Genomic DNA, 25,435 nt, shown 5'->3' with positions numbered 1-25,435 from the left:
CTTTATCATTAACATGAGAGGGACAGGGCTTATACCCCGAACGTACCCGAAAGATGTGCATGCTTCACTCATCAGGATCTAAAGGCAAGGACAAGGCAAAAGAGACACAGAATAGTTTCCTCAGGGCTACAAATGTCCTCTTGAGCCGTTGTCTATGCGTCTCGCTCGGTATCACAGCGGAGTTTAGGATTGAAATGCGCCAAAATGTAGGCATTTTGTTGTACACGTGAATTAAGCCATAAAACCAATAGCAGCGCCATCTCGAGGCAATGACACAACTACTCCCCACTTCACAGTAGCGCCATCTGCAAATCAGTTATGCAAATCATTGGGTCAACGGGTGATGATATTGATTAATAATTAGGAAACATTTGTATGTCTACGGAAAGAGGGGAAATTAAGCCAGCGTACAAACCCAAAAATGTAAACATCGCTAACGGAACACAGCACTTTGTAATAAGTACCCCAAGAAATACATTCAGAATTCAGTCAAAGGCACAGATTTTGGAGCTGGAATTTATTTCTACATCTTCATATCACCTTGCTAGCAAATCTTGCCTAGAATCCTTGGCAGGTAGCTCTTGCTTGACACTTTTTAGCGCTCTCCGGTGAATATGGTAACTGTGCTGATTTTTGCTCCCGTAGAACACTCGAGTCGCGAGTTTTAACTATCTAGTGTGGGGCGCAATCCTACACAAGCGGCTTACGGCAGGTAAGCAGTACAAATGCTGCTACTATTCGGTTCGGCTAGGTAAACTTCACGAGGACGCTGGAACAAAAGGGCGCAGACTTTTTCATGATTTTGTATGACTTCGGCTGTTTTGGACCACGCGTGTAGGCGCTGGCATCGTACCCTCAACTCCATATAACAGGAGTTCGTTGGGTTCGCTATTGGCGATTGGCATATGTAAACAGGGGGTTACATTTCCTACCTATACAGGGTTTCACACTTTATCTCAAGACCGCGGGACCCCTTCCTGAATTTGTCTTAGCCAAAGCCAAGACTGCGTTATGATGCTTGAAATCGTTGATGATACCTGAATTCATCGGATGCAATGCTGAATCTGCTGCACATTTCTCGAACACACTGGTCCGCGCCGAGGACATGCGGTCGAATATTTTTTTACACGGATAACCTTTGTGTACATCAGTGTACTGAAAACAGCCAATTATTTTTACCGCAGCCGTGTTTTTACCAAAAAAGATTATTTAAACAGTTCAAACTACTTTCTTAACACTTGTAAATATTTTAATTAAACAAATATGCATTAACTCATTTTATTAAATTGTCTTTTTTTGGTAAAAACACGAAAAGGATAATAGGGTATTTCTAATACACTGATGTACACAAAGGTTAAACGTGTAAAAAAATATTCGATCGCATGTCCTCGGCGCGGACCAGTGTGTTCGAGAAATGTGCCGCAGATTCAGTATTGCATCCGATGAATTCAGGTATCGTCAACGTTTCCAGGTATCATCAACGTTTTCAAGCATCATACCGCAGTCTTGGCTTTGGCTAAGGCAAATTCGGGAAGGGGTCCCGTGATCTTGAGATAAAGTGCAGAGCCCTGTAAAACCTTGCAGAATGTGAGCGGAATGCGCCAATTATTTTTAACTCACCTGTTGAAAGAAAATATTTTCTAATGGGTCGCGTGACAATGGTTTGTATAACGTAATACATACATACATTGTCTTTTGCGGGCCGCATTTTAAATACAATTTATTTTGAATATGTTTAGTGTGGTATGTTATATGTTTATATGAGTTCGTATATGTTCATTATAATTGAAATTGAATACAGTAATAGAAGTACAGTAGTTTGTACAGTATTTATATCTTAGTCCATATCACCCTCTAACTTCCGCATTATCCTTTTTTCTTACATTTTGTTTTGTTTAATAAACAAAATTTTGCTTAGCTTATTTGAATGTAATCTATTTCGTTTACAAGATTCAATGTCGCCTGTCTATGAAAAAACCCCTTTCCGCATGGCACAGAAAAGGCTGGGATGCAAAGAGTGCGAATCATTAGGTCGTATAATCTCGGATACTTGTTTTTGTGTAATTTATACCATTGAAGAGGGTTGTCCGCTCTATGTGATAATGGCTCGGCCAAGTAATTGTCTAGTTCCTTCTGGGTTTCAGTTCGCGTATGTATAATAACTTGGGAATAATTTTGTTCGGGATCGAAATCTTTCCAAATACTATCAATTAGGCATGTGTAAAATGAACGAGAATCGTACCGTTCGAACAGTTCGGTAAAGTGCACGAACGAACGAGGTTCTTAACAAAAAGAACGACCAGGTCTTTTGGAAGAAACTGACTACACCGAACGCGTTCGAACGTTCCGTTCAGTGTTCATCGGCACACATAAATGTGGTAATAAAACGTGCAAAATCATATTGCTTTCTCGCTCTTTCTCGCACCGTGCGAACGGGTCGTCAGAGATCAAAATGTACCCTGTTGGTGTTGAAATCGTACCCATAATCGTCGAATTTGTCCAGCAGTGTTCGATACGTGTGCTGTTGGTGTGGAAATCGTATCTATACGACTGAATTCATCGAACGCGTTCGAACTGGTGTTCGATCTGTGTTCTGTTGGTGTGTAAATCGTACCTACACAACTAAATTCATCGAACGCGTTCGAACTGGTGTTCGATCTGTGTTCTGTTGGTGTATAAATCGTACCTACACAACTGAATTCATCGAACGCGTTCGAACTGGTGTTCGATCTGTGTTCTGTTGGTGTGTAAATCGTACCTACACAATTGAATTCATCGAACGCGTTCGAACTGGTGTTCGATCTGTGTTCTGTTGGTGTATAAATCGTACCTACACAACTGAATTCATCGAACGCGTTCGAACTGGTGTTCGATCTGTGTTCTGTTGGTGTGTAAATCGTACCTACACAATTGAATTCATCGAACGCGTTCGAACTGGTGTTCGATCTGTGTTCTGTTGGTATGGAAATTATACCTATACAATTCAATAGATCGAGCCCGTTCAAACGGATTAGTCATTGTTCGCGAATGAACTGAACTGAATTTGTTGTGGTGAGCCGTGCGTGCCGACCCCTGGACTTGCCGTGGCAGTTGCGCTGCCCCCGGTCAACGTCCAGGGGGACAACAGTGTGTACACGCACACTGTCGCACACACTAAGCGTGCAAGGCTTAGCGTGTGCCGAGCGCCGAGGCAGAGTGTGCACGAAGGCCGATCGAGCAGGAGCTCTCGGCAGGGGCGCTCGGTGCGGCTGGTGCTCTGCCACTGCACGTATTATTTTAAAGTGTATTGTGTATTGTGTATCTTATTTATTATGTTCGTTCTAAGTGTTTGAATAAAGCCAAGATACCAAACATAACAGAATTGATTGCGCTCATCATGTTGATCCATATTTAAGTAGTTTTTTAAATAGAATCCTTAAGTGTGTATAAGGCATGGGGTACAATATATGCAGGAGACATTTTTGCTCGTATTAGTTTTTTACATGCTAGGTTTTGGTCGGTTTTGCGATGGATTGTGTTGACCAGACAGCCGAGTGTTTAATGTTTTTAAATGATTGGTTTCAACCGCAGAATGAGTACTTCTTTGGCTACAGTATGCGTCTATGGTGGGTAAATGAAAAAGATAACGAGCGTTCTTTATGAATAAAAACCTCATGAAACAAAGAACGAAAGAATCGTCGTTCGCGTTCGGTTCTTTTTGGTGAGCGAACTAGTTCGTTCGCGTTCGGTGAAAAGAATCGTTTTGCCCATGCCTACTATCAATAATGAGATCCTCACTAATTGCAACTCCACTTTTGTTTACAGTGTGTACTTGAAATTCATTGGTTTGCGTAGGTAATGGTCTATTCGTAGAAATACATGTTTGCAGTTTTGCTAAAATTCTGTTTCGCTTTGGAATCCTTTTTGTTTGAACCGGGGGTTGAAAATGGTGGCTTACTTAACAATTTCCCCGACGATATAAACAAAATTTTCATGTAATCCATCCTTTAATAATTTGATAATTTTTATACTTCATTCGTTTCACAATCTGAATTACATTCTAATTTCTTAATTATTAAAGATGTAAAGATGGACAGCGTTACTGTTTGTTCAGCAGAAATTTCTTTAGTTACTAAAACAAAAAAAAACTTAATATGCTTCATTCATATTGGTCCAATCGTTTTCAGTTAGTTGTGAATAATAGCTAAGAATATCAAGCGAAGATACAATTGGATCTTTATAAAAAACTTCGAGCATATGGAACGTTGAATACCAGCGTGTAGGAACGTCCAATACAAGTTGAACGTGTAACCGATTTAAATGTTGTTTCATCATCCCTGCAATATTTTTCGAAGTGTGTTTGTTGGAAAATTCTTCGCATGCTAGCAAATAGGTTTTTTGTTTGCATTCGCTATCGATAAAATGAGCAGTGGTCGCCAGGAAACTTTCAATCTTACAGTTGGTCCAACCATCTGAAGTTAAACATACTGCTTTGCAGTTAACTAGTTCTTCTTCCACAGCTCTAAGAGTTTTCCATAATTTACGTTCAATTGCGTATTGCTTAGAGTTTTCCTTGCTGGAAGCGTATAACTTCGGCACATATCTCGAATTAAATCTTCTTCCTCTACCAAACGGAATGGTAAGACATGGCTACATATGACATTTAAAAATTTATTGTCTATGGCTTTTTTCTAGCAGCACCCAACGTAACACTCACGAATTGCTCCATGGATTTTTGGCTAATAGTTTCTGCAATGTTGATGTTGTCTTCGAAACACCTTCATCTAAGATATCGCTCGTAGAAGAATCATTGATCTCTTTTCCTGAAGATTTTGATGCCGATGGTCGCTCAACTTCTACCGTCGGATGCATGTTTTTGAAATGACGCTTCAAGTTGAATAAGGATTTATTGTTCGAAGTCAATTGACGCAGCGCATTTTATTTGGCACAGCAGTACTTTCGAAGTAATTACAAACATCACTCATTTTTTTTGTCCGACATCGTTCCAAATTCAATATAGTCTTTGCTTTCAGCAATAAACTTTGATTCAATCTGAAAACACACGCTTTGAAATACTTCAAACAGCAGTTTTAAAACAGGAAATGTTATTTACAAAGCCAAATATTTGCCAACATTGTTTCTTCGATAAACACACGGATCAATGGCGACTATTTTTCCCTCTTCATACTTTTGTCAAGTACGAAAAATTATTCTGCACAAGGTTGAGTCATTTTACGTCTTTTGGCATAAACTAATTGATTAACCCTGTCCATTTTGTATGGCAGCCAACCTGGGTAAGTTTTTCATTTTTTTAATAAAATATTTTTGTAGAAAGTTCATACCGACTTGAAATGAATAAGTATACGGTACATTAAGCGTCAACTTGAGCGTAAACTCAAAATTTTAACAAAAAATCTGTCAAAAAGTTTATGTTTCGTTTACCGGGGGTTTGTAAATTGCAAATTAAAATAACAATTTTAACGTATTTATGAAATTGTTTCAAACGCCCCGCATATTCATATTTGGAAATTATTATATTTTTTTCGCTCTTCGTGTGTTTTGTTTTGACTCTGCCTAAAACTAGTAACTAAAGAAATTTCTGCTGAACAAACAGTAACGCTGTCCAAAATGCGTGTAACTACATCTTTGATGATAAAGAAATTAGAATGCAATTCAGATTGTGAAACGAAAGAAGTGAAAAAAATTAATCAAATTGTTAAAGGATGGATTACATGAAAAATTGTTTATATCGACGGGGAAATTGTTAAGTAAGCCACCATTTTCAACCCCCGGTTCAAACAAAAAGGATTCCAAAGCGAAACAGAATTTTAGCAAAACTGCAAACATGTATTACTACGAATAGACCATTACCTACGCAAACCAATGAATTTCAAGTACACACTGTAAACAAAAGTGGAGTTGCAATTAGTGAGGATCTCATTATTGATAGTATTTGGAAAGATTTCGATTCCGAACAAAATTATTCCCAAGTTATTATACATACGCGAACTGAAACCCAGAAGGAACTAGACAATTACTTGGCCGAGCCATTATCACATAGAGCGGACAACCCTCTTCAATGGTATAAATTACACAAAAACAAGTATCCGAGATTATACGACCTAATGATTTGCACTCTTTGCATCCCAGCCTTTTCTGTGCCATGCGGAAAGGTGTCTTTCATTGACAGGCGACATTGAATCTTGTAAACGAAATAGATTACATTCAAATAAGCTAAGCAAAATTTTGTTTATTAAACAAAACAAAATGTAAGAAAAAAGGATAATGCGGAAGTTAGAGGGTGATATGGACTAAGATATAAATACTGTACAAACTGTACTGTACTTCTATTACTGTATTCAATTTCAATTATAATGAACATATACGAACTCATATAAACATATAACATACGACACTAAACATATTCAAAATAAATTGTATTTAAAATGCGGCCCGCAAAAGACAATGTACGTTGTACAAACCATTGTCACGCGACCCATTAGAAAATATTTTCTTTCAACAGGTGAGTAAAAAATAATTGGCGCATTCCGCTCACATTCTGCAAGGCTTTAAATCATTTTCTGAACTAAGCTTTCAAACGCACATCTTCTATCTCATCGTTTCAACTTATCCAGCAGCACTCTAGGCGGAGAGAAATTTCGCTCCTGGAAGCACATCGCACATACCCAGCCTTGCGTGCAGCGCTCCTTGTGGTGCGAAATTTTGCTCCTGGAAGCGCATCGCACAATCGCTCCTACCGCACCGCACACTTTAAAGAGCGAGAGCGGTGCAAACTCCGCTCTTCCAAAAAAGCTATTTGACCCAACCCTAATTAAACCCACTTACATAGCTGCTCGAGAACTGCTAAACAATGCAAACAGCTGACAGGCTGAAATTTCAGCCTACGAACTTAAAACGGAAAAGGCCTCAAATTAAAAAAAAACCGCGTATCTCAGAATCCACGTAAGTTGAGAATCGCGTAACTCGGGAACTAAGGTGGATTAAAAATATCAGATGGTGGAATCTGGAGCATTTTTACAATTTGTCACTTGACGTAAGGTCCCCACAGGATTCAAACTTTGTTTACATTTTTTTATGTTTTTCATTTACACATTTGTTCGATTAAATACCCAAGTGACATTTGCTTGAAATTGTTTTCCCATATCGGCTCGATTAGTACTCGATACGCCTGAAATTGTGGATTTGTGTGTGATCAAGTGTGTTGAAAGCGCTAAAATTTGGTGAGTTCTTAAATTTAACTTGCTTCTATCGATTGACGATGCCGTCGAGCTCATTTTACACACATAGCTTAGATTTTTTATGAAAAACAAAAGCTAATTTTGTGTGACGTTATTTTATAAAAAATCAATATTATTTAAGTATAAAATGGCTACCTGACCAACTATAACGATAGGAAACATCATTTTCGAGCGAATCTAGAAGAAAACAACGAAAAAGCCGCATCACAGTTGATTTTAAAGGCCTTTTTCTAAATTCCCTTAAACTGGTGCAGTTTAAGGGAAGTTTAAGGCTCCAGTTTAAGGGAATTTGCTCGAATTCCCGATTATTCGTGCTCGAAAATGTCAATTGGGTCGTCGTACGACGAAATCACAAATCCGACGTTATCTGTCAAATTCCATATAAAATTTTGACAGGCCTTCCGATGGAGCCAAGGTGGATTAAAAATATCAGGTGGTGGATAAGGCCCTTTGGGGGGTCGCCATAGTTGAGGGACTTTACGTCATTTTAAAACCGTTAACCATTGGTTTCGGCACACAAAACTTAGCAAAGAGAACAGATTTCTTTGTTATTATGTGCATTTTTGTATGTCTATTGGTTTTATCGAAAAAATGAGATATATTAACAAAAGATTTGATGATTAGTTTATGCACGAAATTTAAAATCATGTGAGTAAGAGTTCTAATCTCACGTAAATTGTCCATGCGGCTCGTAGATAATGATAAATTAATGTGAAAATTGAAAAAATAATGCTTTCTTAATTGTTATCATCAAAAATGTCGAAAACACAATGAATTATAGAATAAATTTACGAAATAACACAAAATAACACACATTAATCGATGTTTTAATGTTAAATAAGAACTCACGAAGTCCAAAATATATTTTTAAAGAATGTTTAATCGGAAAAATGGGGTAGATAAATTATATGAACAAATTTAATAAATGTAAACAAAGTTTGAATCCTGGGGACCTTACGTCAAGTGACGAATTGTCAAAATGCACTAGAGTCCACCACCTGATATTTTTAAATCCACCTTGGATGGAGCACAGACATGGCCTTCATACCCAAGCAAAATTTTTCGGGAATAATGAACATGAAATGAAAAACACCTCTTTCTATTCTTCAGCCCTATCTCTCACACGCATCGATGAACTTTTGCACCCTTGTTCACATCTCTTTGTTCATTGTGCTATATGTATTTAGGGAAAGTCAGGGTTGGTTCGACACTGTGGGTAAGTTCGACACCTTGTTGTTTTAGTATTTATAGAACTTTTTGAAGAAAAAAAAATTATACACATTATTTATATTAACTGTTTCGAATATTTGAGTCACATTTCACTGACCAGAAACCTATCAATTGTCAGAAAAAAAACAAAATAAACACATGGTGGTTCTGATTGACAGCCGATGTAAGTTTTTACTTCTGAGACTTAATGAGTTTTGGGGTTTATTCAACAAAATTAAAGTTTCCGTTAATAGTATTATTTTATAAACACTATTGTTTATTTTTGTATCAAAGGGCGTAATTTTTATATTAAACTGTATAATATAAAATGTCACTAAAACTTGTGCGGTCAATGAATATTGAGCAAACGCATGTATAAAAATCGAAAAACCAACTTTGTCACAGGTTAACACCATAAACTTCTTCTTCTTCTTCTTTGGGACAACAACCGCTGTCGGTCAAGGCCTGCCAGTACCCACTAGTGGAGTGAGCTTGGCTTTCAGTGACTTTTTGTTACCGTAGTAGTATAGTCAATCCTACGTATGGGGGCACGGTCTATTCGGGGCTTGAACCCATGACGGGCATGTTGTTACGTCGTACGAGTTGACGACTGTACCACCAGACCAGCCCAAACACCATAAACACTTTCTTAAAATAGATACTTATACTTAGTTGAAACAAAAATATTTCACGTTTTATCAAAAACTTACTGAGATATAGGCCATCAAAGTATAAACTTTGAGTTTTTGTCAAAATTTGAGCTATTTTTCGACCGGACATAAACCATCATATTTTATTATATGATAGATAGATTTTGATAATCAATGTGTCGTTAGGATATGTTATGTTGTCATACTTTGATGTTATGCCTGAATATTTTGCAAAAACTTGTTTTCAAAGTTCATAAATGCCAACCATCACTGCCGAATTTTTGGATACAGTGGAGCGCCGTTTATCCGGCCTTCTCGGGACTTGACCTCGCCCGGATATGCGAATAATACGGATAATGAGTCAAATGATACATTTTATCACCAATTCCTGATTAGGTTTAGGAAAATTTGCCTATTTTTTGTTAAAAATAACCAAGTTTTTATTGCCTTCATGTTTTTCCAATGAGAATATTTGAAATTTGCTATGAACTATAGAGTTTTTTGTTATGACAATGTGCTCTTATAACCGCTTTTTCTAATATCATCCTCATAACGCAATGTCACCTTTGTATTGAACTGTCATTTCTCAACAGCACGGATAAACAGAAAGCCGGATAAAAGGTACCCGGATAAACGGCGCTCCACTGTATTTCCATTTTAAAGAGCGAATTTTTTTTATGATTCGACTCGATTTCACTCGTAAATCGTATATCATAGGAACTTACTTATCATAGGAAAGATCAACATTTTTCCTACGTTTTGTCGCTGAAATTAGCTGCGACCATCCGTGACCCCAAAAATTATTAAACTTTTTTTTCGAAAATAGCGCAAGCGATTTGGACATGTGTTGTTACAGGAGCCAATGTTACAGGCAAGATGGCGTGGAGGCGTCCGCCATTAAGGCCGGGATAACGGACTGGCAGACGAAGGCGCGAGACCGTGAGCGGTTTCGGACACTCCTGAGGCAGGCCAAGACCGCAAAGCGGTTGTAGTGCCGGATAAGTAAGTAAGTAAGTAAGTGTTACAGGAGCCATACATCACCAGTATCCAACTATCTGTCATAAACGGCAAACTGACAAGACAAACTGACATAAAAAAAACAAAGCTGAACAGAAGAAAAACAGTTTAAAAAGAGTTCGTAAGATAGGAATCAGGAATCATCTCTTTTCAAGACCAACCGTGAAAAACTCGACTTTTTTTAGCGAGTAATACTTTTAAAAATTCAGTTTTGGTAAGAAATTTATTCCGCCTTCGTTTTAATTCCTAACAATTGATGTTGATGCTGTTGACTACTAAGCAATAGTGCAATGTTGTGAGCGCTAATTATTAATCATTAGCTGTCGTGACGATTTTAATATAGGACTGCCCTGTATAGTAAGAGCAATTGTTTTCAATGAAGCATCACGGCAATAACACGAGACATTGATTTTCATCCCGGCGTTTGTATGGCCGTTGCCCATTGTGCAATGTGGGTAAAATCGACACCCCACTTGCTAGTGGTGTAATGCTTATTTGTAGCATGTTAACTTTTTTTTGATATCGTAATTTTAAAGTGCCTATATTTTATACCGATGTCCCTTAACTATGTATGACAAATGTAATGATCAAGCTGAGCAAACACGCAATTAAAAATACCGTAGAAGCTTTAAAACTCACTATGTCAACAAACCAAGAAAGTTATATGTATAGAATTCAGCTATCATTCTGTCATAGAACGTTTGCCAAACTCGGACTCAAAACATGTATGTGTACTTGTACAATATATGGTTTAGGCTTATTAAAATTAATATTGTTATGGCTTTGAACGTATTTTAGGTTTACTTTAGGCCGGTTTAGACTTAAATAAAGAAAAAAAAGCTGGTATGGAATCACATTGACCGATGTTCGACTTTTGGCTTTCGAGTTGGCAGAGAAAAATAAAATTGAACGCCCTTGAATTGTCTGAAAAAAGAAGAAGATTACTGGAAAATACTGTCTGCCAGGTTATTTTTTAAAAGGAATTTTAAACATTCATTAAGTAAACCAGATGCTATCTCGGTAGCTTCTACTATACGGAGTCTGGTGCTATTTGTCATGAAATTTTTGTTCTTGCTTGTAACTTTATTTCTTCCGCATATTTCAATAATGTTTTGTGTTAATTTTTCTTAAAATTGGTATGAAATACTCAGTTGAACTTCAATGAAAAAAACCGGCCATCAAAGTTTGTTATTTTAAAGCCATAGCCAATGTGTCATAATCACCCCACAAGGTGCCGATTTTACCCCATCATGGTGTCGATCTTACATGCAGTTGTGATGCATAAAAAACACACGTTTTTATTTTTATCAAAATGTTATCAAAATCAATCCAGGAAACGTAGTTTCTTGTAAGAAGGCACATAATGAATCAAAAAAGCTTTTTCGATGTCTACTAGTAAGTTTACATTGGCAAAAGTATTGCAATCAGGGGAAAACCTTAAGGTGTCGAAACTACCCCCATTTCCCCTAAAGGGTTTAAAACCGAAAGATCACGAATCGTGTTCCTGAAATAGTTGTGGTCGAATGGTAATGGTGTTTTGTTTGTACCATGGTCTTAGTTATTCAATCTTTTTTTCTTAGTTCAATCCTTTTTTTATTGTTTTCATTGATAATTTAATGTTTTATTTTATTTTTAAAACATCCCGCTCAAGTAATTTCAGACCTCTTTACTCATTGTTATAAATGCATGTGATATATTCAATCTTTTCTGTTGATTATTTTATTTATTTATTTTAATTAATTTAGTATCAGTACCCCTTCATACAACAAAACCAGGATGGAACATGGATTTTGGATAGGCAGTGCGCTCCCGAGCTAGGCAGTTTTTTCCTGCATGGATTTTGGATAGGCAGTGCGCTTGCGAGCTACCCTGTTTTTTTCTGCATGGATTTTGGATAGGCAGTGCGCTCGGGAGCTAGGCAGTTTTTTCTGCATGTATTTTGGATAGGCAGTGCGCTCGCGAGCTAGGCAGTTTTTTTCTGCATGGATTTTAAGTATACAGGCCGCTCGCGAGCTACCCTGATCTTCTCGCTACGTATTTTGGATGCGTATTTTGGTATGCGCTTGCAAGCCAGGCTGTTTTTTTCTCTGTGTTTTGCGCATACGATGCGCTCGCGCTCTACGATGTTTTATACGTGTGTTTTGAATAGGCAGTGTGGGTCGACGACAGTAGTTTGTGATGTTTTTTTTAAATAAAAACGTTAATTTGAGTTTCAGTTTTAACCAAAATAAAAATATTTGATTTTTTTACATGCGGCTATTTACATTCCGTATAAGCCCAACAGTATTATACATTTTGATTTTTTTTTCTCGGGGCATTTAGTTTCAAACGAGCTTTTTTATATTTTTCTATGCAAGCGGGCGAATTATATTTTTCTGGAATGAAGAGCGGCGAGCGCCCGCTCACTAATGGGAGCGAGCGAACTTTATGATTCCCGCTCTTCTTGCCCATGTCTACAAGGGTGCAAAAGTTCATCGTTGCGTGTGAGATAATCGGGGCGAGTACCGCCCAACAGTCAAAAGCCGAAGATTTTATATTGACCTTTCACTTTTTCTATCTGTCTCTCGCTCTAATTTGAGCGATTTTCCCCTGATGAGTGTCCCCGAGCCTCCTCGTGTGGTTGTTGTTGTTGGAAGTTGAAGCCGAAACCCCCTCGTGCCGAAAATTTGACCATACCAGCGCTCTGTTCTAGTGCAGGTAGTTTTCTGCAGTCCACGGTGATACTACACACAGCCACGCACTTGGCGATACACGCCGTGTGGTGCGGTGCGGTGGACGTTCAGAATTCAGTGGTGCAAATACACACATGCACACACTTGGCGACACACGCTCTGCTGTGCGGTGAGGTTTGTGTTCTGTGTCCAGTGGTGCAAATATACACACACACGTACTTGGCTACACACGCAGTACGGCGCGGTTGGCTTGGCAGAAGCGCATACACACATTCACGCAGTAGGCTTTACTTTCAGTCCAGTGAGGTTGGTGCTCGTGTGGTGTTTCAGCGCTTGGCGGATAAACCCCGTAAAAAATGGAGTTTTGTTTAATTTGAGGTATGTAAAAGTGATTAAAATTATCAACCAACATCCCCCCTTCTAATTAATATCATTTTTCTTCCATTTCATGTGTGTTTCACGGCGAACGGAGACATCAAAAACCTGTGGCTGTGTCGTAGTGTTATAGCAGTGGCCCGTACAGTGCAGCGAGAAAAACCAGGAGCAACAGCGATGAGGAGCAGAAAGTGCTGTGCTGAATTTGTTTTTTTTTTTCACTGTGCGAGTGTAAAAAGTGTTTTTTTTTATTATGTGCGTTAATGTAGAATTAAATGCAGTGATTATTGTGCAAGTGTTATGTTTTTTATATGTTGGTTCGATATTCAATAAATCGAATAATGTTGATATAATGGTTCGCACTGTATTATTTCGGAAAGAAATCCTGGCAAAAAAGGGGGAGGGGACTAATTAAACGAAGGTTCGTGCAGACCCCCGTTCGGGTTTTGCTTCGGCTTCGGGTTTGCTTCGGCTTCGGGACCCGACGGATCACTTGAATAATTTCGCCAACTCAAGTTCTTTTTCAAGCGCGTATTCAAGCGATCTCTGAGTGCTGGTGCCCGGTGGGCGGCTTCGAGCGACGAAATGAGATGAGATACAATTGTCAAGCATTTAAAGACGTTTATATCTACGATTTCATTCGTTACATCATTATTGGATGATTTGTTATCAATTATAAGGCAGCTTTATTCACTTTAATGAAATTTGAATTTAACTTGAATTGAACTAAATTCAGGAGGGACGACAGGATTGGATTAACTTTATAAAAATGTATAAAAATACTGATTGATTGCTACTGAAAATGTTTTGCGATATTTTTCTATAAAGTTTTCAGCAGTGTAACAAATTTATGAAAAACATTAAATTTGACCTTTACACACTATCTTTACATATATATCTATATATATATATATATGTATACAATGTATTTATAAAACTAACTTTATATACATTTTCAAAACTGATGAAAATGTTTTTTTATTGGAAATAGATCACAAAACATTTTCAAAATGTTACATACATGTAAGTTCAATTTACTTCAATCATTTAAAGCAAAATTTAAAGCAAAACGTTACATTGAAAACAACATTCGTTCCAAATCCGCAGCGCAAAACCTCGCGGTTTTCTCCCCATACAAACGGGAACGTTCGACCCCGGCAGGTAGAACTCATTCTTTCACGCGCTTCTTACGGTCTCTCAACGGTACGTTATTTTAAAACTGAGCGCCAAGTGAGCGCCTTCTGACAACCACGGCGAACGGATCTCGTCGTTCGAGGCCCATAGTCGCCCCGAATAGGGCTGAAGAATAGAAAGAGGTGTCATGATTTTGTGTTCATTATCCCCGAAAAATTTCGTTTAGGTATAAAATGAATAGGCGCAAGGCGTTGGGAGTGACAAAATGCTGATTTTTTTTCAAAATGTGAACTTATGTCACTTTTTTTGTTTTTATCAAAACTTCGTAACCTGCTCCAGCCAGGAAATAAAATTGACGAATGTTTATAAAAATTGACAAAATATGACGTTCGCGAAAAAGCGTAAAAACAGCTATTTGGTGCGGTAGTGACGCATTGCTTTGAAAATAATGCTAAAATGCACGTTTCTATTTGATTTATCTACCAGTTTATTACTTCTTAAACCAACTATCGATGATGTTCAGGGGTTTGAGCTTTTTGTCGTACCTGTGTGGATTTTTGATGAGGTCACGAGAAAAGCTATTTATGCAGTGGACAAGCAGTTTTGACAAAAATAAAATTTGTTCCAACATTTTGTCACCTCCGTGGCGCCGAACCATATACAGTCCGTTCACGAGTTACGCGGATCTCGAACTACGCGGATTCGGAGATACGCGGTTTTCTAAATTTGATAGATCAAATGTCAATTCAGTACAATTTGCGGCAAGAAATGTCCAGTGCAGTATGAATTGCTTTTTGCTAATTAACTTACAAGTAAAAAAATATCCGATAGCCTGCACAATTCGTGTCGAATAAATGATAAAGTGTGTAAATATACTTAATTGAAAAAAAAATACCGAGTAACCAATTGTATTTTGTTCGAAACAGCGAAATTCGACTTACGCGGATATTCGAGTTAGGCCGAAAATGCACGGACCGGAATTCCGCTTGCTGAAAAATGTATGGATATGACAATTCGGGAGAGTTACAATTGACTCTTCGTATATGGGTTTGACAGCATGCGGAATTCCGCGGCCGCGAAATTCTGGTCCGTGTATTTTTGGCCTTACGCGGATTTCCCGGGAACGCACAAACCGCGTACCTAGGGAACAGACTGTAGTTATAACATTATGCCTAAGCACATCGCATTAGTTCACAACAAATTACACTACGATTGTTCAGAAACGAGATCAGGATAAACTTATTGTTTGGTTGAGCCATTGCAGGAATCAATAACATAGTTGATAAATATTTCAATTATTTTATACATAGGATAATGAATTAACTATCAAAAACCATAAATACGCACCTTGCTGGTCCTAGCTATTTGACCCCCGTTCAATATCCAGACTCAAATATGTGGAACGCTTCTCGATGACACGAAAAAAATTATAATACTTGTAAAAGGCAGAGATTTCACTGTCAATTAATTACAAGACAATTGATGATGTGAAATAGCTTTGTAATTAGTAAGAAAACTTGGTCAAAACAATCAGCAAATCAGGTGCCATACGTGTTCAAGTCAATGTCATTTCACTCAACAATTTATCAAGATGCGGACAGAGACATGTGCTTCTATTTGACACTTGTTTATTCCCAGCGAACACAACACCAGAGTGACCAGAAAAATTGATTTGTGAGCAGATCCGAATCGAGGATAATACGGACATCACACGAGGCGTAACCTCAAAGGCTGGAAATAGACGATGCGAGATCGTCGCGGTACCGCGAAAATCGCGTATGACTTGAGCTGTCAATTCTGTTATAAAATCTGACAGATAGGCGAGATAATCGCGGTTCATGTATGGAACAATCCGAGGACTGGTGACGATTGAATGTGCTAAGAAGAAATATTTTCTACCAATTTGCGAATTAAACTATTTATTTCACATAGTTTATGCAAATTAAAATGCAAAACTTGTTTCTCTACACGTTTTTTTCAAACAAATTTACCAGAAAAAGTAAAAACATTCGGTTCGCGCTACCGCGAAAATCTCAGCAATACCGAAGTTGGTATCTCTGCGAAACAGCAGGCGCGATCGGAGGTGCGGAAGATTTGACAGCCCAACTGTTCTACAACTGTTATAAACAAGGCGCGAATTTCGCGGTATCGCGACGATCTCGGTTCGTCTATTTCCAGCCAAAAAGTTTACGCTTGATTTGTATGGGAGAGCGTAAACTTCCTGTTAAAGATTATAGGGTTGTATGGCTGAAATTCAGTTAACGCCAAAGTTTACGCATCGTGTGACGTCCGTATAATGTATTTAGAAGGTTGATTTTTATCAAGTAGGAATATAGAGAAGGTGTCTTCTTCCCAAGCGCCACAGATTAAGCTTAAACGACTGGAAAATTGAATATCCATAGTAAAAAAATGAAAGCTCCACAGCTTCATTGGTTTGATCAATAGATGGCGTATTCCAACGCATCATTATATTGTTATGCTTTTCTTGCAATGTGTTTTGACAAGTTTCATTTTTATAGCCTTCCCTACCCGCAAATGCCGTTAAATGCCTTCTAATCGCCTTGTAATCGCCGGCGAATTGAAGGCGATCAGCAGTGCATTTAGCAGTAATTAAATACCTTTGAAATATGTCTATGAAAAATTTCGCTTTTAAATTGAAATTTGAAATTGCAACTGTCAAAAGAAAACCTTACAAGTGTCTTCAACACTGCACTGTTGTAGTGTTCCCAGATATGAGCGTGAGATTCGATAGCACGATTTACGTGTTATGTTCTCTTGCGTTAAGCTCTGAGCTATTTCACTTTATTAATGATGGTCTGCATTATTCGGTTGTTAAAGACCAACCCGTTTAAAGGTGTTAATATATCAAACTCATTTCGATAACTATAATAAAATGAGAAATGAGATGCATATTTCTCCCATCCTGATAATGATGGGTGAAGATAGAGTAATTATTTTGTTTTTTAAAAAGGTATTATTTTAATTTTGCTTCACAAAAATTTTGTTTATATTAATTATAGCAAGAAAATATTAATATAAAAAGAAATAAGCACAGAAAAAAGATCATAAAAAATCAGGATTTGAACACACGCTTTCTCGGTTCGGAACCAAAAGCGTTGTCACTGCTCTATTTGGCAGTTACATTAGTAAGGGTGCAAAACCAGTATATAAACAAGCTAAGATGGCGGCAAGCTATCTGTTCTCGTTGAATCAAAAAGTTGAAAGATTTCGAAGAGTACCCGTTACAGCCGTGAAAGTTTCGGTTGAAATCTTTATTCGCCTTCTAAGGCGACTAAGGCCTTAAATGCCTTCTGAATGCCTTCAAAGCCGTTTAATGCTGGTAGGGTTCTAACTTTCTGAGCAAAAATGGTAAAAACCCAATACCGCGCTGTAAATAAACCAGTGACAGTTCGAACATGCGACCTGGGAACTGTGGGTCGCTCCACACTCTTTGTGTCAGTTTCAATTGGTGTTGTTTTCATTTATGGCGGTTTGTTTACATTTCGTTGCGGTTATCATCAGTTCCCGTGGTTCGATATTCGGTCGAGCTTTCTTTTCGTCAACCTCATCGTGACGATCGTGGTGCTCGGTGGACTGTTGGCAACGATCGAAAAGCATCTGCCCACTGCCATCCGGCAGACGTTTGCTGCCCTCTGGTCGGTGGCCGGATTTGCCGTCATGATGTAGCCAGCGCGGGACTACGTAATCGCCTTCCTCGATACGTTGGCAACCAACAAGCGTATGGTGCGCACCACGCCTACCGAGACGATGGTTGCCATGACGCTGATCACGCTGCAGTGTTTGCGCCGGTTCCACAAGACCTGGTTCGTGCAGGTGTTCTCGAGCAAGCTGAAAATCACCCACCAGTTGTACGTGGAACACTTTCACAACTATCCGAAGCAAGCTCGTCAGGAAAACACTCGTCCCGTTCGTTCTGTGAGATCGACGGTGAGGGTGCGGATAATATCGTTCCGGTTGTTGGGCTTTTTTTAGGATCGAAAAAATGGTATGGTTGGTGTCCGGCTTTTTTTAGGTTGCTGGTTCCCGGCTGATGGGATTCAGCTGGTTTTCCTGGATCTTCTGTGAATGCCTTGTTCCACGGATCGGTCGTCGATGCACTCGAGGTGCACCGCATTGACGAGCGGCAGTAGCAGGATGCAATCGGCGCGGCCGAGCTGGCAGCGAAGCCGGTTCTCGGTGAGCCATTCACGCCGAATGAGGGCGGTCAAGAGCCGGCTGCATACGTTCGATATATTCGCTACGCGCACGATCAAACTGTGTAACGATGCCGAGTGTGTCCGGCCATCGCGACTAGAAGCATAGCGGAAGTTAAGTTGCGTCGTCTATTGTGGTGCGATGCACTGTATGTTCCGGGTGTGCGATTGAGCTTCATGTTTGTTTCTTTTTTGTTCACAGACACCTTTTCATCAACAACTGGCATGACTATCGGCGCACGGTCGGTGGCTCTAGCGAAGGGGAGGGTGCGTTCCAATCGGCTGGCAGGACACAGATCGGATCGGTTAGGACAACGATCGGCATAGTACGGCTCGCGACCCGCATGTGGCTATTTGTTGACTAGGTGGAGGCTCTTTATCGTTCACACATTTTCAATAATTTTCATACATGTTCTCTTTTGGTTAATCTAGTTGCCTCTTCAAGTGCAAATCTACGAACATGTTTAGAAGATTTGGCTCTTTCGGTCGCAACGTTTGCCGAGTCGCTGGGGATATTGGATTGTAAGGAATGAATATACTGTCCGCAGGAACCAGATGATGACATCACCAAGGAGCTAATGCGCTAAAGCTTATCAGGAGGAGGCGAGAATGGTTTGATGTTTTTGGCACAGCTCCCACGTATCATCCATACCACACCAAATCATTATGGCGCAGCCGTGAATATGTACAACGTCATCCTGCTCGGGTAGGATGGTGACGGTCTCCCGCTCGGTATATCTTGACGGCAGTATAACGCAAGGCAAGTATACATATAGTTTCAGTACGTTTAATAACTGTAAAGAATGCTAATATCTTTGTTTCTTTTTCAAATTTTCAGAATCAAATGAACAATATACAAGGTGCACTAAACATACACTGGACTCTGTTTGGAACGGGTCTAGTAAAAGTATTTGTTAGTGGTGCGAGCATATTATTATGTGCACCTATTTTATTTTTCCTATGTTGTTACCGGTCGAACCGACCGAACCCAGTAGAATAAAAAATATGATTACATTACATATTCCAAATGTGGCTACTACACCCTATTGCCAAACGAAAGAAAAACAAATAGGCTATCAATTGGTGAGTAATGCGATATATTTATACAATTTCAGTTAAAAAATGAGTAGTATATTTGATGCAATAATTATATTTGTGTTTGTATAATGAATAATTTTAACATGTAAATAACGTTATAGTGCAATAAACACTTGCGATAGTGTCACGATTGTGTGCATGATTGTGTACACAGTTCCAAATCAGCATCATTATCTGTTCCATTAGATAATTTGTTAACTGATTCAAATTTCAATTACAGTTTCCTTATGCTTGTTGCGTGGTTTTAACTATAACGGAACCATGGCCCTTAATAATACTCCTAGATGTTGTTAATATATAGTTACGTGCACCATAGTGACACGCAAGGCTCACCTCACCGCTTGAATTAACCATTGATCCGCTGAACAAGCGGAGAACATCGGACGATCGCGACCAAGAAGAAATACTGTTCTATGGATTACGCACCTGCGGCAAGTGCTAGGATCGATTGTCTATAACCAATTGTCTTGTCCGCATTTTGTTCGACACGTAAACCGCAGCCAACACAACGAGCGTAACAAACAACGGCCTCACATACGCTCTAACACAACGTTTGGTTTTATGATTAGCAAATCTGATGTTAATTATTTCTCAAAGTGCGTGCTTCCTCACGAGTACACGTATTTTTTTTTTTTTTACCCAAATGGTGTTGCTCAACAAACACATAATTATATGTTTCAATAGTCCATGCGTATATTAGCACAATAAAATCTTATATCTAATTAAACCAAACTAATACTAATACTAATCCTATGCTAACATAAAACAAAAGAAAACAATAAGGCACTGGTCACATTATAAGGCAAAAAGGGAGGTACATGATGCATAAAATAAACTCATCCATTCTATTCCATTTGGTGAGTGTTTTGCTCAGCAATCTCATTCACCAGATGTTTCATGATGTGTGCGTTGAAGGACGTGCGTGAGTTACTGAGCACTTGCCTGTCACGGGTTAGCATGATACAACATTAATGTTTCGTCTATAGCCAAGCATCTATCGTAGGATGTTGCGCAGTGACTGTTTCTTACAGTTAGATGAAGGAAAACGAATACCTTAGAAAATGAAAAAGAATGTAAAACAAACAAAATAACGTTTAAAAAAAATATAAGAGATACAGTAAAAAGTAAATGAGCATGTGGTTACTAACCGATAGTGTGTTGTGGCATGTGTACTGAAAAACGATTCTCTATCATTTCGCGTGTAATTCCAACATGTAGCACGAACTCATGCGGTAGGGAACATGCAAAAAAAAAGAAACATTTAAGTCTACAAATTTTGTTACCGTCTTGTACTGGTGATGTGAAATAACTTACCGCAGGGGAAACCCCACGATAAGAGACGTTTCCTTTCTTATCGTGAACACTGTCGGATGGTTAGCGTTGTAGATTCCTTTTCCCGCTGCCACTTAAAACCGGATCGACGCGTAGGTCGGCGAGCTCGTGCGGCAGGAGGCATGCAAATAGAAAGTGTTAGGAAACGAAGGAAATTGGGTTATCATCTCGTGCAAGCCGATCGCTATGATCTAGAATTACTTACCGCAGGGGAAAACCCCCGATAAAAAAATCGATGTTTTCAACTGCGCTGCCTTAAAATCTTAGAAAGGGATTTGTTTAAAAATTTAATTTCTTTTTTTTTTACAAGGAGGGGAAATGTAGAATACACCTTAGCAAGGTGCCATCAAAACCTCCTCCTTGGGTCCGTTTCGCAGCTAAGCTTCTCTGGACCAAATGAGAATCTGCTTTGAGTGTACCTGCTTAAAAAAAAAAGAAAACTAATTATTAAAAATGTTCGATTTGGTTCCCCAAGGCATCTATCAAGGCGACAAACACATCATCATTGCATTTCCGGAAGATATGCTCAGCAAAATATTTGTCCATGTTGCTTTTAATATTAGTGCCTTGTTTTCTCAAAAATGCCTTCAACCATCTCCAAACATTCTCAATCCGTTGTGTGTTGATATTGTTATCATCTGGATTGAGGAAATTTCTGGAGTGGTTGACACATTCGTGGGGATATCCAAGCTCCTCCAGCCCATTATAACCTTTCCAGAGATCGGTCATAATTTTCGTTCCGGGTTCAACATGCCGAACCACCAGATCGCTCAAAACGGCAAGCGAGCGTTTCGGGACACGCTCCAGGAAAATGGCCTTATTTTCCCGGCATATCCCACCCACAAGCCACTGAGGACCGGAACTACCGACCCGGCCGACGTTGTACTTTCGACGAGTGATGACAGTTTCGTCGATTTCCACCGTCATGCCAGGGCCCCCTATCTTCTCTCGTGTACGATCGAATGTTTCCCAAAGAAAACTTCGGATCGTATCGTACCACGAGAGAACCGTGTTGTGGGAGAGGCCAGTCTCCAACGCACAACGAGTTGAGTTGGCCCCATTGGCCCACTCGTAACAACAACGCACAAGGCTCCTAAGCGAAGCCTTGTGGTTGGCAAATATGGACCTGGCCCGGATGCTGCTGGTCCCGCCGCATTTGTAGTCGGGACATACATACCTGTAGCCGTCGATGCTTTTGTAGGGAGTTAGCTTCATTTCCTTTGGACATCTCGGGCACAATTGAACCGGCTGCAGAAGAGCCCGCTTTTGCATCCACTCGATCGCTTGTTCACGGTCCTGAAAAATATCAGAAAGCATATCAGTATTGTAAGCCATTTTCAATTGCCTCTTTGCGCTTTGCAAAATATGCACAAGTGGCGCCAAATATTGTGTATGTGTGCGGTATATCGATGGGGATACAAACCAGGGTTAAGATATGGGTGAACAACGGTAGCACTGCTTAAATTTGCAAATGTAGGAGCTGGTTTAAAATATAATATTTATTGCGGATACACATTGAAAGGGATTCATAATTAATGCAGAACATAAATGTATTTACTCAAATATACTTTCGTTATATTTTTATTTATGAGTTTTCAAATATTTTCATTTCATGAACAATGTCCGTCCCACAGTTACCTTTGCAATTACCGTTATTTTTAAAAATTCACATACGCACGCAGGCAATCAATGATATCGTAGTGTACGTGGTTAGCTCTCATACTGAAAAGGTAAACAAACCATCTCAGTTTGTTTACCACTAGCAAAAAGGTGTTTTGTGGGATTTGTGCTTTATTTTATTACAATAATCGTTTGGTTTTTTACTATCTCTCGGTATTTTATTACTTGAATCTACTATGACAGTGTGCCCTGTGTGGAATTGAAACGCGTCGACAATTGTTTGACCTTCTTCCGTTTCGTTTTCCTTGCGTTATCGGAAGAATTAGATTATTACCTTCCGTGTACCATTAATATAACATTGGTTTCGTTAAGCTTGCTGAAAATTGAACTACTAGCAGACCAATTCGCCGCCAGACAACGGTCATGTTGGGCCCCTCGGAATCCTCGCTCCAAAACCCGATGAAGCAGCTGATGATTATTGATGGTAAGCATGCATTTTAATTATTGTGTGCGGCTAGGGCTGATGAGCGCAGCTTTACCACACAATATTACTTCTCAGTCTGAATTTCTCAATTTCTATTTCGAGTGATTGCATCACCCGGTTACATAGAAGCAGCTGGTGCTGTATCGAAATCAGATACCACGAGCAGATGCCGATGGACGAGATGCTGCCACCATCGGCCATAAAGAACCTGGGGAAAATCAATTTTATTTCCGGCAATCCGTTCGCACCTACATTGGATGTGATAATTTCAGGGCAATCACGTTGCCTCCCATTGTTGGATAACAAATCCCACGGACGTACTTCAGCTTGACACGAACCGGGTTTGGGATTATATTGGCGACAACTTTGTGTACTATTTGCTGCAGAACAAATCTAACGGCAAGCTGCCCCCGACAATCACCCGGCCATCTTCTGTCTGGCAGAGGAAATCACGCAATTCAAAGTAAGTCAAAATAAGCGCTTTAACGGATGTGGGGTCGATCGATGGACGCTATAAGAAGCACCTAACTATTAAAATTTTCCGACGTTCTCTTTTTTTCCACAGATAATCAACAGTTTGGAAAAAGTAGTACAAGCACACGTAGAAAGGAGTAGCACACGTGATTGCCGGTTCGGAGCTTCAGAGTGTGGAATCAATGGGACGGTAGTGATTCCGGTGGACTCAGTGACCAGCGACGGATTTGCCGCCAGTATTAGCGCTAGGAGATGGATAGTTTAACGAACCCAATGGAGGAAACCACGTACCACGATTTTAACTTTTCTGCGCTCCGAAATATAGTAATAAATTGGATAAACCTTCGTACTTTATGCGTTCAGGTACAATTTCCTACACATTGCGGGGTGCATTTTGCGTTTATCTTAAGGATCGCACTATAACTAACTTTCGTTTACTTTTAATTTTTAATTCATGAGCACTACGAAGGAGTGCTTTACTGATGAGTGGTACAACTGATCAGATTTTATATGGTTCGTTTTATTTATTTATTTCTTAATTAAGATGGTGATAATAATGAGCAGCTGCTGCTTCGCGTACAATGTTGCGGTCTTATTTTTTTTTCGAAAGATACGTGAGTTTGTTTAATAAAAGTCATTGTTTACATTTATAGTTCATGGCTATTTAAATCGAATCTAATACTTTTGACCCAATACTACGTAACACTCTTGCTAATAAGCTATGTGATAATATACGTTAATATCGTGCTATTTACAGTGCGGTAATTTGCATTTGCATTTCTGTTGGCCGTATGATTACAACATGCCCGTCATGGGGTTCAAGCCCCAAATGGACTGTGCCCCCATATGTAGGACTGACTATCATGCTATGTGTAATCAGTAAAGCCAGAGAGAACTGGTACGAAGCGGAGTAGTGGATCTTTGTCATCTGAACGTCCAGGCAATCACGAACACCCGGAAGGGTACATTTGGAACCGTTTGAGCTTAGAAGCCTTACCTAGGGTAGGGGGACGAAACTAAGGTCATGAAATAAGTTGGTTGACAAAGTTTTAGGAAGTTTAACGACCTATTTTGGCAGTTCGAACGAATCTAAATTGCTATGATCGGTGGTGGTTTATTTATACTACGAAAAGTTATTGATTTGGTACAATATTTTGTGGCGTTCTAATTATAATACGTGGTGATTGATTTTCCTATTGATCCGTGTCCTGCAACTGACAGCATCTGAGATCGTGGAAGACCGTTAAGGGTTTCGGGAGCGATCGAGCTACCGAGAAGGGCACTCGATCATAGGCTACGACCCAATACACACAACAATCCCGATCACGTTCTTATTTTATCTTATTTTATTAGAATATAAGTGTTTGATACCAAAGATCCGCGAGTGTCCCTAATCCCTCTATTGTGCACCTTGTCCGAAACACAAAAATAAAAACTCTGGGTTTTGTGGACTAAGTTGTTTTGGGTGCTGGAGTACAAAGTATGTGGTAAAGTGTGAGTTTTGTGTGTGTGGAGACCTTCAGAAATATCGCTTAGAGTGTGTTGTGTTATAATGCGTATGCTGTTTCTGCCTTGGCTTAAAGTGTGTCTATCTTTCCTTACGCTGCGCTATTGGCTATACGATGTGATGCGTTCTTGGTCTACCTTACTCAATTGCAGTAACGCCTGTTTTGCTTGTGCTGCGTGTTTTTGGTTGTTTTTGTATGAACGGTGTGACCTGAACTAGTTTGCTAAGTTTATTAAAATGTGTTGCTAAGAGTCTATATTTGGTAGTGTGGTTTATAATGTGTTCTGCATAGCAGATATGCTATGACGTGTACATAGCAGATGGTACATGGTGGTTGCAATCACAGACAGGTGGGCAATCAAGTGTATACCTTCCTTAAACACCTACACTCCAAGTATGTCCTTCGTAAAC

The 25,435-nt window shown here is 39.3% G+C and overlaps 1 protein-coding gene and 1 long non-coding RNA gene across 3 annotated transcripts in view; one reads left to right on the top strand and one right to left on the bottom strand.

Annotated features, from left to right (window-relative positions):
• LOC120955912 (vacuole membrane protein 1) overlaps nt 1-15,897 on the bottom strand; it is a 44,631-nt gene extending 28,734 nt beyond the window's left edge. The window contains exon 1 of one of the 2 annotated variants that reach the window (XM_040377140.2): nt 15,643-15,897. The gene's annotated coding sequence lies outside the window, so the exon portion shown is untranslated. The remainder of the gene's footprint in view (nt 1-15,642) is intronic. The other variant, XM_040377141.2, reaches the window with a different exon arrangement.
• Nucleotides 15,898-17,670: 1,773 nt separating this feature from the next.
• LOC125907487 (uncharacterized) lies at nt 17,671-19,268 on the top strand. Its single transcript, XR_007452701.1, has 3 exons — nt 17,671-18,249; nt 18,329-18,874; nt 18,942-19,268. It is a non-coding gene; the product is annotated as an uncharacterized LOC125907487 (long non-coding RNA).
• The last annotated feature ends 6,167 nt before the right edge of the window (nt 19,269-25,435 follow it).

Source organism: Anopheles coluzzii, chromosome 3, assembly GCF_943734685.1.
Source record: "Anopheles coluzzii chromosome 3, AcolN3, whole genome shotgun sequence".
Classification (NCBI taxonomy): domain Eukaryota; kingdom Metazoa; phylum Arthropoda; class Insecta; order Diptera; family Culicidae; genus Anopheles; species Anopheles coluzzii.
This window is presented reverse-complemented; position numbering and strand designations above follow the sequence as displayed.